At 39.7% G+C, this 17,162-nt stretch overlaps 1 protein-coding gene across 7 annotated transcripts in view; it reads right to left on the bottom strand.

The window, feature by feature from the left end:
- rdgB (retinal degeneration B) overlaps nt 1-17,162 on the bottom strand; it is a 336,815-nt gene that overhangs the window by 279,099 nt on the left and 40,554 nt on the right. Inside the window, exon 1 of one of the 7 annotated variants that reach the window (XM_083124204.1) lies at nt 16,121-16,258. The exons of the other annotated variants lie outside the window; for them this stretch is intronic. The gene's annotated coding sequence lies outside the window, so the exon portion shown is untranslated. Of the gene's footprint in view, nt 1-16,120; nt 16,259-17,162 lie in introns of those variants that run through there. 7 annotated transcript variants of the gene reach the window in all.

Genomic DNA, 17,162 nt, shown 5'->3' with positions numbered 1-17,162 from the left:
GGTTCCCACTACCGAGACGATATAGAGACCGAAAACATCCTTCAAAAATTTATACAAGACTACAACGAGACCTGCACTTACGCTTAGGGAGTCTCGTTTCGTTCGAGACTAGTAAATTACAAACAAAATTACATAAAAATTTCGGCTAAACCAAAATTTCTTTGCTGAGTGATTTATTTCAGACCTACCCAAAGGAAAGTGTAAATCTGATTACTTATACATAGGATATGTGAGCAGTTTAATATTGACGAACTTGTGTTTTCAGTTTGTTTACCTACAGACCGAGTTCAAGACGAAAATTTGCAACTATAGACGAGACCGAAAACAAGAGAGGCTTCTTTATTCACGGTACGGAAACAAGTTTGCCCCAAATTTCAACCACGGAGGCTGAGTTCGTACCAGAGCAATTTTGTTATTGCAACACGGGAGACAAATTTGGGTCACCTGCGAATTTTCGTCCTGAAGCAAAAGTAAGCAAACTTGAGCATAACATTAAGAATTCCATGATTAAGGCTCGGTTGGACCTTTGGCCGACGCCAGGGCATTTTTTTAAAATTTTCCTCTCCTTTCGAAAAACCGCTATGATAGTCCAAAATCTGAAAAATTACACATGCTTAGAATTCCATCTAGAATATTCACGTGGTTTGCTTTCCCCGTTGTCTAGATATTATCAATAGTTTAATAGACTTGCGTAACCACGAAACTATTGATAATAACTACACAACAACGAAAGCAAATACGAAGATTCATGTGATTGCTCTAGAAGGACATGTAATATTTCAGATTTTAGAATATCATAGCGGTTTATCGAAAGGAGAGGCAAATTTCAGAAACTGCCCTGGTGTCGGCCCAAGGTCTTAAAAGAGGTAAGGACCTGGGGGTACAATTAATTACAGTTAGCGAACCGCAGTGGATTTTCTCATAAGGTAACAAGTGCACACAAGTTAAACTAAACTCCGAGGAGCGATAGCCTTCTAGGGCCTGCCAAGCGACTTTACGTTGGGTGACGTGCGGTCACCGTATAGAGTCCCATCGTCGCTGTTTTCTGGCTTTAGAGACCGAAATCCGCTACTATTGCTTTCAAGGAACACCAGAAGTTTGGATCTCCACCGTGAATCGAACCCGGGACCGCTCGCAACAAAGCGCGAGCGTTTATCATTCTGTTACGCGGGAGCTTAACAAGTACATACAAATCACTATAATAGAAAAGCACCAAAATGCATACCCAATTTCTCCTCCAGTAAGCAATCCTTCGCAGACACAACACCCTTTTCGAAGCAACGCTCAAGACAGAGAGAAAAAAAACACTAAACAAGTACACGTCACAAATTCCCACGTGGATAATTCGGCGACAAATCAGGTAGATTGGAGAAAAGTTTGAGTAAACTACTTCCAATGCAAGAAGAACTCGCAGTATTCGCAGCTATCTCCTTCGCCTGGAATCGCCACACTTCTGCTCTCCAGCCGCGACTGCCTCCACACCCCTCCCGCGGCCCGCACTTTGGACCCTGCTGGAGAGCTCGCTTAAATGTCAAAGGTAACAGAAGCCCCAACAAACCCCCGCGTCTCCGACTTGGTGGAAAATGCATTCCGATTTCATGAGGGTGCGTTTTCAGATGATCCCATCACCCATTTTCCTGCACGGTACATGCTAAAAAGCATCAACTTGATTAAACAAGAACTCACACGCAGAAAAAAACACTAAAATTAGCAAAATAGTGCAGAAACGTGTGTATTTGTATAAGTATTATTTAAACTCTATCACTCAAGCTGGCTGAAAAATTATATTAATTAACTATACTGAGGAAGTTTACGGTATACAATTAGTTTTAGCCTCAACTAATTTTGGAATTTATCTCCAACCATGAAATTATAACACTCTTTGAGTACAGAGAAAAGAAGTAAATATATTTACATTGAACACAATTTAGAGAGTAAAAAATGTGTTCTATAAAAATGAGGAAATTATTAGATTCATTTTACGTAAGGAAATTTCGTGAGATTCTTTATATTGTTTAATAATAATAATTAAGATAACATTTGTTCCTCTCTTTTCATTTTTTGTTCAAGTTTTATTCTGACTCCTTTAATTTTAAGAACAGCTTTTTCACTATCAAATGTAGCAAGATATTTTCATTTTAAAGAAGGCACATAAGGTTGGCCGAGAATGAGTAGTTTCCGCCTCTAGATGTTCTCCCATTACTAAATTAGTGCTCAACCGGGTAAACAAAGCTCACTACCATCTGAGAATATTCATCCTACCATAATTATTTTCCCTCTAAGGAAGGAAAGCAATAATTGTACTACTGGCAAACAATTCTGTGCAAAACATAATTAACATGCAATATTAACTACAAATATCTGTTTTAAAGAAAATGAGCTGCAATTTTAAATATTACATTCATTTATTATATTACATTACATGCAACTACCATGTTTTATTAAAATAACCTTTAGAATATTTCCGAACTATTACTATGAATACACGCGATTTCTTAAAACTCAGAAAACCCTGAATAATGATGTATTACATTATTTGAAAATGTATATATTACAAACGTACGTTACACACAATTCCCCACTGAACTCCCACGGAAATCCAGATTATGAAAAAGGAGAAGAGGGGGGGGATCACGATTGAGAGACTTGGAATTTTTAATTAGAATACTTTTTCAATTAACCATTTTGATATAACTTATTCCCCTAGTTGATTTCGGTGTGCAGGAGAGGGTAGAAAAGTTTTATAGGGTTCATTTTGGGAAACCTGATAGGAAGAGACCTATGGGGAAGCCAAGACGAAGATTGAAAGGCAATATTAAGATGGCCCGGAAGGAAACTGTTAAGGATGGTCAAGAGTGGATTGATCTTGCCCAGGATAGAGAGAGCTGGGAAACTTATGCTGCTGTGGCAATTTAGCAATGACAAAGTGTTAGTTAAATATAAATGAAAATACTCAATCAAACATTTTGATCGTTAAATTTAGTTTTGTGTACACGCTATGCTGACAAATTCTTGCTGAATGTTGCAAGTTTTCCAAGCATCTCACCTGACTATGTATTTTTTACCATAACAAATAAAGGGAGGAACCCCTAACGAGCCCGCCTCCTCCCGCATACATTCAGGGGTATGCACTTTATGCCTTGGTGCCTCTTAATAAAAACCAGGGCGTCAGTTTTCTCTGAATTACGGTAAAAAAAAAGGTAAAGTGCTCCCCTGTGCTTAGCACCACGCCATGAAGGCGTATAGGGGGTGTTGGGGGTAACGCCCCACACTTTCTTGATCCTGTCATAAGTGGGGGTGATGTGATCAGCATCACGCCCCTGACCGCCTTTACCCCCCAGGGTTTCCCCCAGGTATTCATGTTATTCGACGCTTGGTGGGCGCCAGAGCCGCTTCCATCGTTAGAAAAGTTCCCGGATTTGAACCGGCCGGGAATCGAACCCGGGACCTTGAGCATGGTAGTCAGACGCGTTACCGACTGACCACCGCGGCTTCAACTTACCCCCGTTTATTTTTTTCATAAACTTTATACAATATGTTGCAAATACAATTATTCCTGGCCTATTCTGGAATCCAGAAACAGGTCGGTGATACATACAGTTTGTACTACCTATTATTATTTTATCTTAATTCTAATTTTAAATTGAAATTTGAGATGATGAGCTAAGTATCTGGGTTTAGTTTTGTTTCAGTTCTAGAAATGTGAGTTTAGGTTTATTTAGGTTATTCGTAAATGAGGAATGGATGTTCTGTTTAATGAATAAGACATCATATGAATTTCTGTAAATGGTTGCGTCTGTGAGTGACATTTATTGGGTTCATGAAATTAAGTAAAATAAAATGGATGAACTAGAAAAAAGTTATTTAAGAATGAGGGTGAAAATTAATTTTAGTTTGTGGATTCAGATTAAGTGTGACAGTAGATTATCATTTTTTCATTTCCTAATTTTTTTTAAAAAATGTTTCTTTTCTTGTTCTTTTTTTTCCGCTGAGAACTATAGCTTTAACTCAAAATTGTTAGTACATATCAAACGCAGAAAAAATACAAAGATCTAATTTACCCATAGTTTGCGACTAGGTCCAAGCCGCTGCGAGGGGATTGATTCCTTAATTAAAGTAGCGGTAATGATCAAGCATAATAAGTAAAACACATAGTAACAACTTCGACTACACTACAATTAACAGGGATGTAAGGGACTTTCCAATAAGCACCCAAATGTCAACCTCCATTCCACGTAGGACTACAGTCTTGCAGGCTAACGAGGCTCTGCCATCTGGACTCACGGACCAGTATAATCCTGTGCGAGACTTGTGTTTTGTGCTCTCCGTGTGTGTGTGTGATTGTCACCTTCATCGATTTCTTCTTAGCACCATTCATTCATATCGTGGCGCTTAGCAAAAAGTGGCAGAAGAGCGAAGTAAAATAAATTAATCAATGAATAAACTACAATTAACATTTCGCGGCGCCCACGTAAACCAGCCACGGCGCCCGAGGCGCACACTTTGGGAACCACTGGTTCATACACAGGATCACACAAAAAGGTACACGCATTTATAGAATGTTGTCTTAGAGTGATATAATGATAGCTGTTCATTAAAAAATCAAGATCTCGCTTAATTTCGTGCATTGTTATTGCTAGCTTGAAAAATCAAGATTAATTTCGAATTCTGTAGACGAAAATAATTGAACGAATGTTGAGATAACAGATAACGAATCCATTACCTCAGCAGTTAGAGGGGTGCTTCACTGTCTTATTAGTTAATAACAACGTATGAAATTGAAGAACACAATGCCTGGGAGAAAATATAAAGTTGTAGATACACTTTGGAAAATAGCAATGTAGTTTCTTCATTGTCGAATGGCAAAATACATGTTTTTTTTATTATTAACGTAACAATTTTCTGTTGTTAAAAGAGTTGAAAGAATGAAATGAACACAGTAACGTGTGTGTACTCTGCATTTACCCCGACCTAAATAAATCTCATTAAGGAGCCAACACTTGGGCGAGGACACTGCATCGAAGGACATTATCAAAAGGATGACGCAAAAATGCAAACAAAATTGAAGATATTCTCACTAATTTCAAACAACCATATGCAGAGATAAAAGCGTTATCTGTGGTGTCCATAGTAATGAGAACAAGCTGTGCCCTGTCATCATAATCCGACCTAAGGAAATATTCCCTTTCATCTTTCAGATAGGTACACAGACTTTATTAGAAACAACCGACTAAATTTCGGCCTTGTATAAATTTCGGTGGCAATGTTACCAGGTACTTGTTACTGTAATAATTAAAGATGAAGTTCTTACATGCTGTGGTAAATGTTCCGATTTGTACATGGTACAAAGTTCATCAATGTATGTCGCATTTATTGGCACAGCGAATTAAATGTTCATTCTCTGAATTTTGTTCAGAAACAGTTTTTGTTATTTACATTTTAAAATAATTTTAAAGTATTTTCGATACGAAACTAAAATGAAATTTTATTAATGATTTGTTTTATAAAATATCGGTAAAATTTAACTTATTGATTGTTGATAAAGCTGACGACCTCAAAAATTGTATATGCACTTGTCCGTTCCCCCCCCCCCCCTCTTACCGTTGAATACTTTGTTCAGCTATATGTCAAACATTTAATACACTGGTAATAATAAAGATTTTCATTATAGGCTAATCACATGTCGTGTACACATCTCATAGCTTTGGGAAAATTCCTAAACATTAATGAACACGAACCTCATTTCTGTTACTGAATATTAACAACCAACACTCCGAAACCACAGACAAAAACCCTTTTTCTTGCCAAATTTACAGATTATCTTCACATGACCAAACTTTCGCTCTGATTGGCTGTTATCATGTCATCTAGCAGAGAAGTCAGTTGCAACACCGTCTCGTCGCCAAAACCAGCCTAGCAGCCATCATTTCCAACCACATAGCCAGTCCAGCGCCAACTAGGGCATTCCTACTGGAAATCCAGTTCCGCATGATTCGGCATTTACATTGAGTTCAATTGGTCCTTTTTCAGTTTTGATAAATTTGGTTTCATTCGTTATGTTTCTTTTATATTCAAATAAATGTTTTGATAAACTCGACTTTTGTTTGTTTCCTTTAATATCTAGTTTGTGTTCATAATCATATCACAATAAACAAATGGCTAACAGAAAGTGCAGCCATCTTTACTTCCTGTCAACCATGCAGCTATATTGAATAAGCCAGTTCAATTATTGGGGTGAGTGAATTCGTTATCCCCTAGTACATATGTCCAGAAGGTATTGAATTATCAGAATGCAAAAACAACCGTCTACAAACCACTAGGATGAAGTTCTATTTATAATTTCTACACGGGAAAGAGGGTACATTTGAACACACTACAGATTTTATTGATATTACTTTTTAATAGAAAAATAAACAATGGCAGTCTTCTAGTACATTTGAACATATTTGCACACAAAAATCAAAGTTATTTTGCAGTTTATATGCATTAAACGAAACACCGAGTTTTGAGTTTTGGCCTGCTCAACAATTCTTTTCCATTTAATTCTTTCCTGGCTATATTTCTTCCAATTTTGAGATCTTCAAAATTCTAATATCACTTATAACGTCATCTTTCCATCTGGATTTGGGTCTACCTAATGGCCTCTTATCAAATGGTCTCCATTTGTTTATATTTTTGACTATATACTACTATTATGTTTGTATTACTACAACAATACTACGTACACTATATAGCCAAAAGTCACCGGACAACCAGTTCTGTTCATTGCAAAGACACCGGCCAGATAACTAATAAGATGTCGGACCTCCCTTCGCTGTTATTGCAGCATTTACTCTTCCACTAAGTTCTGGTATATTGCTGGTGGAATTATTTTCCATTCGTCCTGTAGCCTCGTGAATAGTTCATGGGTTGCTTTCGCTCGAGTGGGTCTAACACGCAACCGACGCTCCGGTTCATCCCAAAGATGCTCTATGGGGTTCCAGTCGGGGCTTTGAGCGGACCAGCTAAGCACATTCACCTGATTGTCCTCAAACCACGATGCAATGGACTCGGCTTTATGGGCTTTATGCTTTATGGAGAAAAGGGTCCATTCCAAACTGTTTCCACAGTGTGGGCAGCATGCTATTGTCTAAAATGTCCTCGTAAACACCACTGTTCATGTTGCCATTGACCAAAACTAATGGCCCGAGCCCAAACCAAGAATAACAGCCACAGACCATGACCCAATATACCGCCACGTTCACTTGGGTATCCGGTGAATTTTGGCTATGTAGTGTATATACTACCTGATTTTCGCTTTCGTGTTGGTTACAGCCGTATTGGTTACAAACGATAGCTTGATATTTTTAGAGATTAGCCATATCTCGTGCTCTGCAAATTCCCTATATAATATTCTTCGTCGTAAATTAAGTTAAAATAGGCTTGTTTCTTAAAGATACCAGGTCATGAATAGTGATGTGTTTTCCAGGACTGGCTATCATTTGCTCGCTTTGTGCCACTGGTAGTTTTCTTTAGGGAAAATCCCATGAGGCCAACATCTAGTGGCGGGATTCGATGCGTTCACTGAGGGGGAATATTACTAGAACTATTCCATTCTCTTTTGCAAACAGAGTGGAATATTTTTTTTCTATTAAAAAGTTAAAAAGTAATAAAACAATTTTCACCACGAAATAAATTAATAAAATTTGTAGGGTGTTGAAATGTGCCCCAGTCTGCCCTGTAGAAATTATAAATAGAACTCCATCTTCGTGGTATGTTGCGTCAAAAGTGCAATGGCTTTAGTGGCTAAAATAGAAGAAGTTTTTTAAATAAAGTTCCTGTCATCTATGAACTACATGGACTGATCACCATTTAAAATCGCGTGAAATGCATTAATTAATATTTTTATGATGAACTTACTTGAAACGAGTCCGTGTCGAATGCGCCGAGGGTTCTTATCGGTTCATTTCCGCCGCGACATATGTCAAGACCTTCCTTGGTGGGTTTTCCCACAATCCGGAGTGTCATTACCGCCGCGCGCATATATGTTGATGACGTTACCAGATGCAGCTGTGTTTATCTTCGATTGAAAAGGAAGGTAATTGGTAAATGAATGTAAGATGAAAGTATATATGATGGATCTACATTGGGAAATTAGTATTTATGTAAAACTGAGACTTGAGAGAGACGAAAAGATGGCTGAGAATATGGAAATGATAGAAGCAACGCGTGGAAACAATTCAAATAACGATTGTATTGTTGTTGTGCAAGTGTATCGAAATATTGTGTCTATATATATGTAGCTATTACTTATATAATGTTTGCAAGAATTAACACTGTATTTATAATGTTTTTGACGATTTTATGTTGTGTATAATAATTAAGTGTAATAGACTGGCACATTTAAGTTGCTTCTAAAGTGTACATTTACGTAGTACTTGTAGAATGCTTGCAATATTTTAACAATACTGTATTTACAATGTTTTTTGGACGATTAACGAATAAATTATTAATAGTTAATAGGCTGATGCTGATTCATGTTTTTGTATAAAATTGATGCAAGTAATCCTGTGTAACGTCTTTTGAAATAAGTAAAGAAAAGTCATATTTGACTCTCTGGATAGGTTTAACTTTTCAGTGTAAACACAGCTGTGCAACGTCATAAACACACGTTTGATTTTATGTTTTAAGTCCACTTTATGCACTATGCACCATGTGCCCAAAAACACACGTGCGCGCGGCGGTGATGACACTCTGGATTTTGAGAAAACCAGCCAAGGAAGGTCTTGACATATGTCACGGCGGAAATGAACGGATAAGAAGCCTCGGCGCAAATGACTCGGAGCAAACGACACATTTGAAACTTTGATCACTGTTCAAATGTGTCCCACTGACAAAAAATTCCACGCATCATAGGGAAAAGCTAATAGAGCCTTTCACAAATAATAGCGCACACACCTATCCGTAAGCAATAATATTCTACGTATAATCAAACTCGCATCTTGTTCTTCTACGTGGTTGTTATATTCTTACAACTTTTGACGAGAAGAATTATTTTTAGACACACGATCTCACCCTGAATGTTTATGAAGTGATGAATGGTCCAACTACCTGCTGACAGAGCATCTAAAGGGCTGTTATCTAATATCACTACTGTCAATCAGGTCCGTAGCTAGAGCGGGGCAGGGGAAAAACTGCCCCTCTGAGAGCCTGCTTTGCCCCTCCTGTGAAAAATACAGAACACATTCTTACCTGGAATTCTCACTAATCTTTACAATTATATCATGTGTTACACTAGCAACATAACACAAAGACACTTATATTTTTGTGATTTATTAGTGTGTATAGGGTTCCCTATAATGTCGTATCGGGATTGGGGGGAAAATTCCCTTCCAGATTGAGACTTTGGGAAATGATTTCGCAATTTTCAGTATGTAGAACAGTTGTGACATTTTGAGTAGTTTTGTATTACAGGTGCCTAAGGTGTTCGGATGTTTTTCTTGGATGTGTTGCTATGAACTTGAAACTGCTTAAATTTTTGTTTGCAAAATCTACCTTTTGGTAATAGTGATTCATGTGGTAGAGAGAGGGAGTGGATATTTGATTTTTGTTACTTAGCGTTGCTCTTCTGCCACTTCTAGCTAATCTCAACAATGAATGATGACGTGAAATTGATGAAGAGACACTCATAAACAGTGCCGCAACCACTGGGGGGCAAGAGGTATTGTCCTCCCCCCCGGCTTAGACAGAAGTCCATTCTATAGGCCAGTCAACAAAGGGAAAAAATTAGGGAGAGCTGGAACAAATTTTATTATCTTCCTAAAAGGATTCTTAACAACATATTAATTTTGCACCCCTGTACCACGCCGGATTTGGCCGCAATCTTTGAAAAATGGCGCCCAAAATTAGTTTTTTGCAAATATCTCGCTTGGAAAGCACTTTACAGCAAAAGAGGTTATGATAAAAAATAATCTACATAAAATTCTCTACAATAAAGGTTGGTTCTGTGCATTTTTGTTCTAAGAAGCACCGTTGGGGTGCTAGAGGAGCGAGTAATTTCTTATTTTTCTCCACTCTATTTTACATGAGCGAAAGACAAGGAAACTTCCTTCCAAGGTAACTTGAGGGCTTATTTCTTATGAAAATACCTATTCTAAATGTACGAGCCGCGGTAGCTCAGTCCTGTCGACCTCCGTGGCGGAGTGGTTTTCACAGCAGGATGCAATGCCAGGGGCCCCGGTTTCGAATCCCGGCTAGGACATGGATGTTTGTGTATGTCCGTAATGAGAAAAACCTAGAATATTAGTAAAAAGTGGTATGTGTGAAAATTGAGAAAATGGTGAATGACGGGGAATACTACCGCATAGGAGTATTCCTTAAGGAAAGAAAAATAGTCGTTAGGACATCTGACCATCACGCGACAGACCTGGGTTGGATCCCCGGCAGGGGAGAACGGAGATATTTTCCACCTGCTCAAGCGATTCCGGCATCCACACAGTGTCGTATATAGGGGGTACCTGGAGGAAAATCGAGGTCAAGGCGGCCAGGGGCATGGTGCTGATCACATCACCCCCACGTTCGGTCGTGCTTAAGAAAGTGTGGGGCCCTAACTCGATACCTCTGCGTGAGATGGACAGAATTGCGTGGTGGGGGGAAAACTACTGTAGTTACTAGCCATTTACAGGAGCTTGTACTGCTTCGCTCCGCCCACTAGCTTTCTTCACTTCTCTACTGCAATGCGTGGCCTTTCTTTGAATAGGTCTTGTGATTTTTTAGCAAAATATTATTTTAAATAAAAACTCTGGATCAACTGAATACAATACATCTCTGATTTTCACTTCAGAATTGACTGATCCAGTGATTATCTCTCTTATTTCGTTCAAACTTGACATTTGCCAAATACTGAACATTGAAGACATTCTAACATCATGAGCTGCCGAAGGATTGGTTTTCTTGTTCCCTGTTAATCCTGTAATTATTGACTTTATACCATTAAAACCAGGGAATGGTGGAAGAGAATCACTGGCAAAAGAACTGGAAGTCTTTGCTTATCCCTTGATATAAGAGACTTTCGTACATCGACATGCAGCTCATCTATTTTATCTGTGAACTAGCAGACAAGCCAAAAATCCACTTGGTTAGCATTGAGTCAGTCACTTCTCCCACAACTCTTCATGGGGCACATCACGGCTCAGTCGTCATATCTGACCAGTTCAGAGACCAAAACTTTTGTGATCGTGTTATTGTGGCTTAAATTGTTGTTTTAAGTCTACTTTATGCACGAATAGGCTAATCGAGACTGGACCCACAGGTCAAAATGGACTCCAAACCACTGTGTAATGTGCCTCCACCGGGTAACGACCCTGGGACTCCTCGATTAGATTGGCGTTTTATTGTTAAATAGCTCTTTTGGACAAAGTCAACATGTTCCTTTGGAGATACCTTGACTTTCCAACCAAACATATTATCTCCCGCACACAGTAAACTATTTCCTATAAAGTACTGCATGCAACGATAAAAGCAATTGAACCATAAATGACATTCTTAAGAAAGAACAAATATCATAAGTCCAGTTTTATGGAAGAGATATACTGCAAAACATCATGTACCAGGTGCTTCCTTGAGTTTCGCGCTTGCAAAATGAGGTGGGAAAATAACGTAAACTTTCTCGGTCATCTAACACTCAAACGGAACACCCTAGACACAACACAGAACCAACCTTTTTTGTAGAGAATTTTATGTACATTATTTTTTATCATAACCTCTTTTGCTGTAAAGTGCTTTCCAAGCGAGATATTTGCAAAAAAACTGATTTTGTGCGCCATTTTTCAAAGATGGAGGCCAAATCCGGGTTGGTACAAAGGTGCAAAATTAATGTGTTGTGAAGAACCCTTTTAGAAAAATAATAAAATTTGTTCCAGCTTTCCCTGATTTTTTCCTTATTGGACCCTCTTATTGACTGGCCTACTAGGGGAAGCAAACATTGAAGTAAGAAAACAAGACTAGGATAATCTAAGAATAGCAGGACAATTGGATACTTATGATGGAATTAGTTTTTACGTGTTCCTTGCATTTTTCTTCCAGGCGGCTAATTATGGTCCAAGTTCATAACCATAGCTATGGGGCGGCGGGAGTCGGCCCTGGGAGCCAAATGGAAAAAAAAATGTTAAAGAGAATGCCATGGCGCCCCGTAAAATTATTTGCGCCCTAGTAAATCAATTTCTCTCTATAAAACTTAATATGAAATATTATTGATGACACTAATACATGAAGTCATTGATCAATCAAGGGATTCCTATTTGTTTGTCAGGTATGAAAACATGTATTTCAACTATAATATAATACAATTCACACAATATTTTGCAAAATGGTTAATATAACAAGTAGGCAAACGTTGTCTGTAGTCATGCAAGAGTCTCCCTTTTGAAGGAAATAAAGAGTCCGTGGTGGACTAAGGTACCCATGTTTTAATGTTTTAACAAGTACAAAAAAATGTATTACAAATTTCTACACAATTCATCAAAGTGTAGATAATATGTAACCATTATTATTTAATTAACTCGATTTTTCTTGCATAACACAACACAATGGCGTTGTTGGATTCTCGTTAGATTCCTTTGTGCGTAAAAATCTTGCATACTGGAAACTAGAGGGAATCATTATGAAGCATGATTTACAAAAGGGCTCCCTTAATCAGTTCTGCAGAGAGGACCTTTAAATATGAAGTAGATACAGTCCCTATTAGCCTATTTATGTTAAACTTTATTCTATCCATCTGGAAAGGTCATTATCGAAATATTACTATTTGATGTTGCTCGAAGGTTTTTTTTTGTTCGTTGCAGTTTCAAGATATCATCCCTTTTCTGTTACTTATCTATTTTGGGGGAGGGGCAAGTGCCTCTGTGTACCCTGTTATATCTGCCAATGCGACACAATATATTAAAAATTTGCCCCCTCTAGGATTGACTCCCCCCCTACAAAGAATTCCTGGCTACGGGCCTGCTGTCAATCCGCACAATTTCCTTGCTTTGCCGGGAAATTCCCGACGTTTAATTCTGCTCCAGTCTCTCCTATGTGGCACAAGATTCAAAACCCTTCCATACTGTTCGATCCTTGGTCAATGTATTTTATAGTAAGCATAAAAAGTTCATATTTTGCCTTTTTGATACACCCTCTGTATACCCTCGAGAAAGTTAATATTTTGCATGGTTCAAGAAAATTATGTTGTTTATGAAAGTTTTCCGTTGCGAAGTTATGTTATTGTGAAATAAAGTACGTCTGTAACCTTAGCGTGTTACATTATCGTGAGGCAGAAAAGCCCGAAGGCTTCCCGCAAGGGAATATAGCACCCAACACGACAATCCACAACAGCAACTATAATTTTACGTCGTTAAGTTAGGAGTGTTAGGTTTGAAGCTGATAGGAATTTCCGACGTGTTCTTTCGCTGTTTTAGTGTGCATACAAATGGTTTATACCAATAAAAAAGCTGCGAAAGTACTCCGAAATGGCAGGTTTTTACTTGCGGGAGACATACTTTGGGATCAAATATCTCAGTTATTTGTGTTTCCCGCTCGCTGGAACCAATTTTATATTACGTAAAACATCGAAATCTGGCGATTAAAAAAATCAACATTTCTCGATACAGTGGACAGACTTTATATACTCTATGTGATGAAAAGTATCCGGACACACTGCGAAATGTGTGTTTATCATAGAGGGCGACACAGTACTGCCATCTACCGCGTGGAGCACATAGTCAGCGAACTCAGTAGTCTGCACACAGTGTGAGACAGCAGTATGGGATGGTCTGAGGAACTCACAGACTTTCAACGTGTGGTCAGTTGGTTGGGTGCCATATGTGTAGGAAGTCTGCGTGTGAGATTTCCACCCTCCTAAACATCCCTCTGTCCACTGTTTCCAATGTTATAGTGAAGGGATGTGTACAACCCAAAAGCGTGCTGGCCAACCTCCCATGTTGACCTCCAGAGACCATCGAGTATTGAAGTCGTACAGCTTTATCGTCAATCATCCATCGCCACCATCAAACAGGAATTCCGAACTGCATCAGGATCTACTCCAAGCACCATTACTGTTTGGCGAAGGTGCGGCAACTTGGTTTCCATGGCCGAGCAGCTGCCCATAAGACAAACATCACACAGACAAATGCCAAACGCTGCCTCGTGTGGTGCAAGGAGCGTCGAAACTGGACCATAGAACAGTAGAAAACCATTATGTGGAGTGATGAATCACAGTACACAATGTGGCGATCCGATGGTAGGGTGTGGGTGTGGCGAATGCCTGGTGAACGACATCTGCCAGCCTGTATAGTGCCGACAGTGAAATTCGGAGGTGGTGGGGTTACAGTGTGGTCATGTTTCTCCTGGAGGGGGCTTGACTCCCTTGTTGCTTTATATGGCAATGTCACGGCACAAGCTTACGTTGACATTTTAACAGCTTTCATGCTGCCTACCGTTGAAGACAAGTTCGGGGATGACCATTATGTCTTTCAACACGACCGAGCACCCGTTCTTACTGCAGGGCTTGTGGGGGAGTGGTTTGACGACAACAACGTCCCACTAATGCACTGGTCTGCGCACAGTCCTGATTTGAATCCCATAGAACATCTCTGGGATGTTTTGGAATGCCGACTTCATGCTAGACCACACCAATCCACATCAATACCTCTTCTAATTTTGGCGCTCTGCGAGGAATGGGCTGCCATTCCTCAGGAAACCTTCCGGCACCTGATTGAAAGTATGCCTGTGAGAGTGAACACTGTCATCAAGGCTAAGGGTGGGCCAACATCGTATTGATTGCCAGTATTCCCGATGGAGGGTTGCCCAAACTTGTACTTTATTTTCAGGTGGGTGTCCGGATACTTCTGATCACATAGAGTATATCCAACAACTCGCCATGATCAACAGATTGAACACATTTCTGTGGATGGAAATCACCACAAATATTATAATTTGGAAACCTGCAAAACGCATGCAGCAAGTGGACAGGAAACGCTGTATACTAACCACCCCTCTAAACTTTTAGAGTGTCGCCATTTTTGCTACAAAAGATGTTTCCCTCACTTATGAGTGTCTAGGGAATAACATTATTGCAGATAGTACTTGCAACTATTTCGTTTCAAGTTTGTTAAATGTTGCATTTCATTATATCAAATGTTAGAAAGTGATGCCAGTTAAGATTAAGTTGCGAAATGGGGCGAAAATCGTCACAAAAAATCTAAATTTACAGTCCCGCTGAGCGAGAAGTGTTAACTGCTTCGGAATAAAGTTTCCGTTTGAAGTTCACTTTATACTCAAATGGGCTAATTGGACCTTCATTACAAGGTAACAGCTTTACCACTACACCATCGAGGAGGATGTTCTGTTTAGGATTATATTCCGAACTTACATAATTCCGTTTACGTTTCCGCATAACAACCATGCCAGGGACAGGACTCGTATCCAGGAACCTCGGTCCTGATATGCAGGGTGTCCATTATACCTCACTGATTGCAAATTATAATTGTGAGGAAACTATTCGACATAGAGGCTTGCGGTTTGCGGCATCATGTAATGCAACTCAAAGTTGTAGTTTTTATTGCTTTTCTTAATTTAGTGCCCTTCTACGTGGGCTCCTTTCGTAACCTCAAAAGGTCTAGCCGATACTCAATATTGACCCAATGTCAACCTGATTGACCGTTAATACTAGGAACTTGTCATACCAAGCCTTAATAGTCTTACGTCTGGTGGCTCCCGTTCAAACGCACGTCTGAAATGACTTTGGACTGAAATTGGCGACTTCGTTTCAGCGTACCACAACACGCACTGCGCATAATTACTCAGCACCCAAAAAAATGAAAGAAATAAATAACTTCTTGAGTTGCTCTACATGATGCCACAAACTACAAGGCTCTATGTCGAATAGTTTCCTCACAATTGTAATTTCAAATGAGGGAAGTTTCATGTGGACATCCTGTAGTTTCAGAACAGTAATTTTTTTCCGTGAAAAAGTCCGGAAATTCTATTAGGAAAAGGTCACGTATAAAGAACCCTCAACCACCAGCGGTAACAAAAACTTACCCATCCCCGCCCCCTCCCCGGAAAGAAGCCGAAGATAGGCCACCCCAGCTTCAAAATCACCTACCTTCTAAATTATTCCTTAGCAAGCCTGAACAGTTTAAACGAAGTCCGTTGGCACCTCAAATAAATACCACACTTCCTTCATCACAAACCAAAGTATCACAATTTCCAGAGCCAGCCAGCAACGGATTGCACAACGCCCCGCGAGTCACTCTATTACTGTCTACGACCACTCCACGATGGGAACGCACTCGCCATAAAACGATTACATAATGCTCCCTTCAATCTTCACCAAGGCCTTCACCTTTGGGTTTTCGGCAACGATGTTTGTTTCCCGAGCTATCTTGTGAACTCGAGTTTACGCAACCTTGGGAACGTGAGTCTGAAGATCGTGGTTGCCATCCTGGTTGGAACGATAAAAGGTGCAGGGGAGGGGATACCGAGGATAGTGCTTTCAGAAATGCTTTCATCAAGATCAGTCAGGCAACGAGCAAAATAGTGATTCAAAGGCGCCAGTGTACACTACATAGCCAAAAGTCACCGGACACCCAATTGAATGTGGAGGTATATAGGGTCATGGTCTGAGGCTGTTATTCTTGGTTTGGGCTCGGGCCATTAGTTCTGCTCAATGGCAACATGAACAGTGGTGTTTACGAGGACATTTTAGACAATAGCATGCTGCCCACACTGTGGCAACAGTTTGGAATGGGCCCTTTTCTCCATCAGCACGATAATGCACCTGCCCATAAAGCACAGTCCATTGCATCGTGGTTTGAGGACAATGAGGTGGATGTGCTTAGCTGGTCCGCTCAAAGCCCCGACTGGAACCCCATAGAGCATCTTTGGGATGAACCGGAGCGTCGGTTGCGTGTTAGACCCACTCGAGCGAAAGCAACCCATGAACTATTCACGAGGCTACAGGACGAATGCAAAATAATTCCACCAGCAATATACCGTACTAGAACTTAGTGGAAGACCTGCGTCGAAGAGTAAATGCTGCAATAATAGCGAAGGGAGGTCCGACATCTTATTAGTTACCTGGCCGGTGTCTTGGCAACGAACAGAACTGGTTGTCCGGTTACTTTTGGCTATATAGTGTATGATGA

Source organism: Lepisma saccharinum, chromosome 6 (assembly GCF_977018435.1).
Source record: "Lepisma saccharinum chromosome 6, izLepSacc3.1, whole genome shotgun sequence".
Classification (NCBI taxonomy): domain Eukaryota; kingdom Metazoa; phylum Arthropoda; class Insecta; order Zygentoma; family Lepismatidae; genus Lepisma; species Lepisma saccharinum.
The sequence above is the reverse complement of the archived record's forward strand: the minus strand, read 5'-3'. Positions and strand labels throughout refer to the sequence as shown.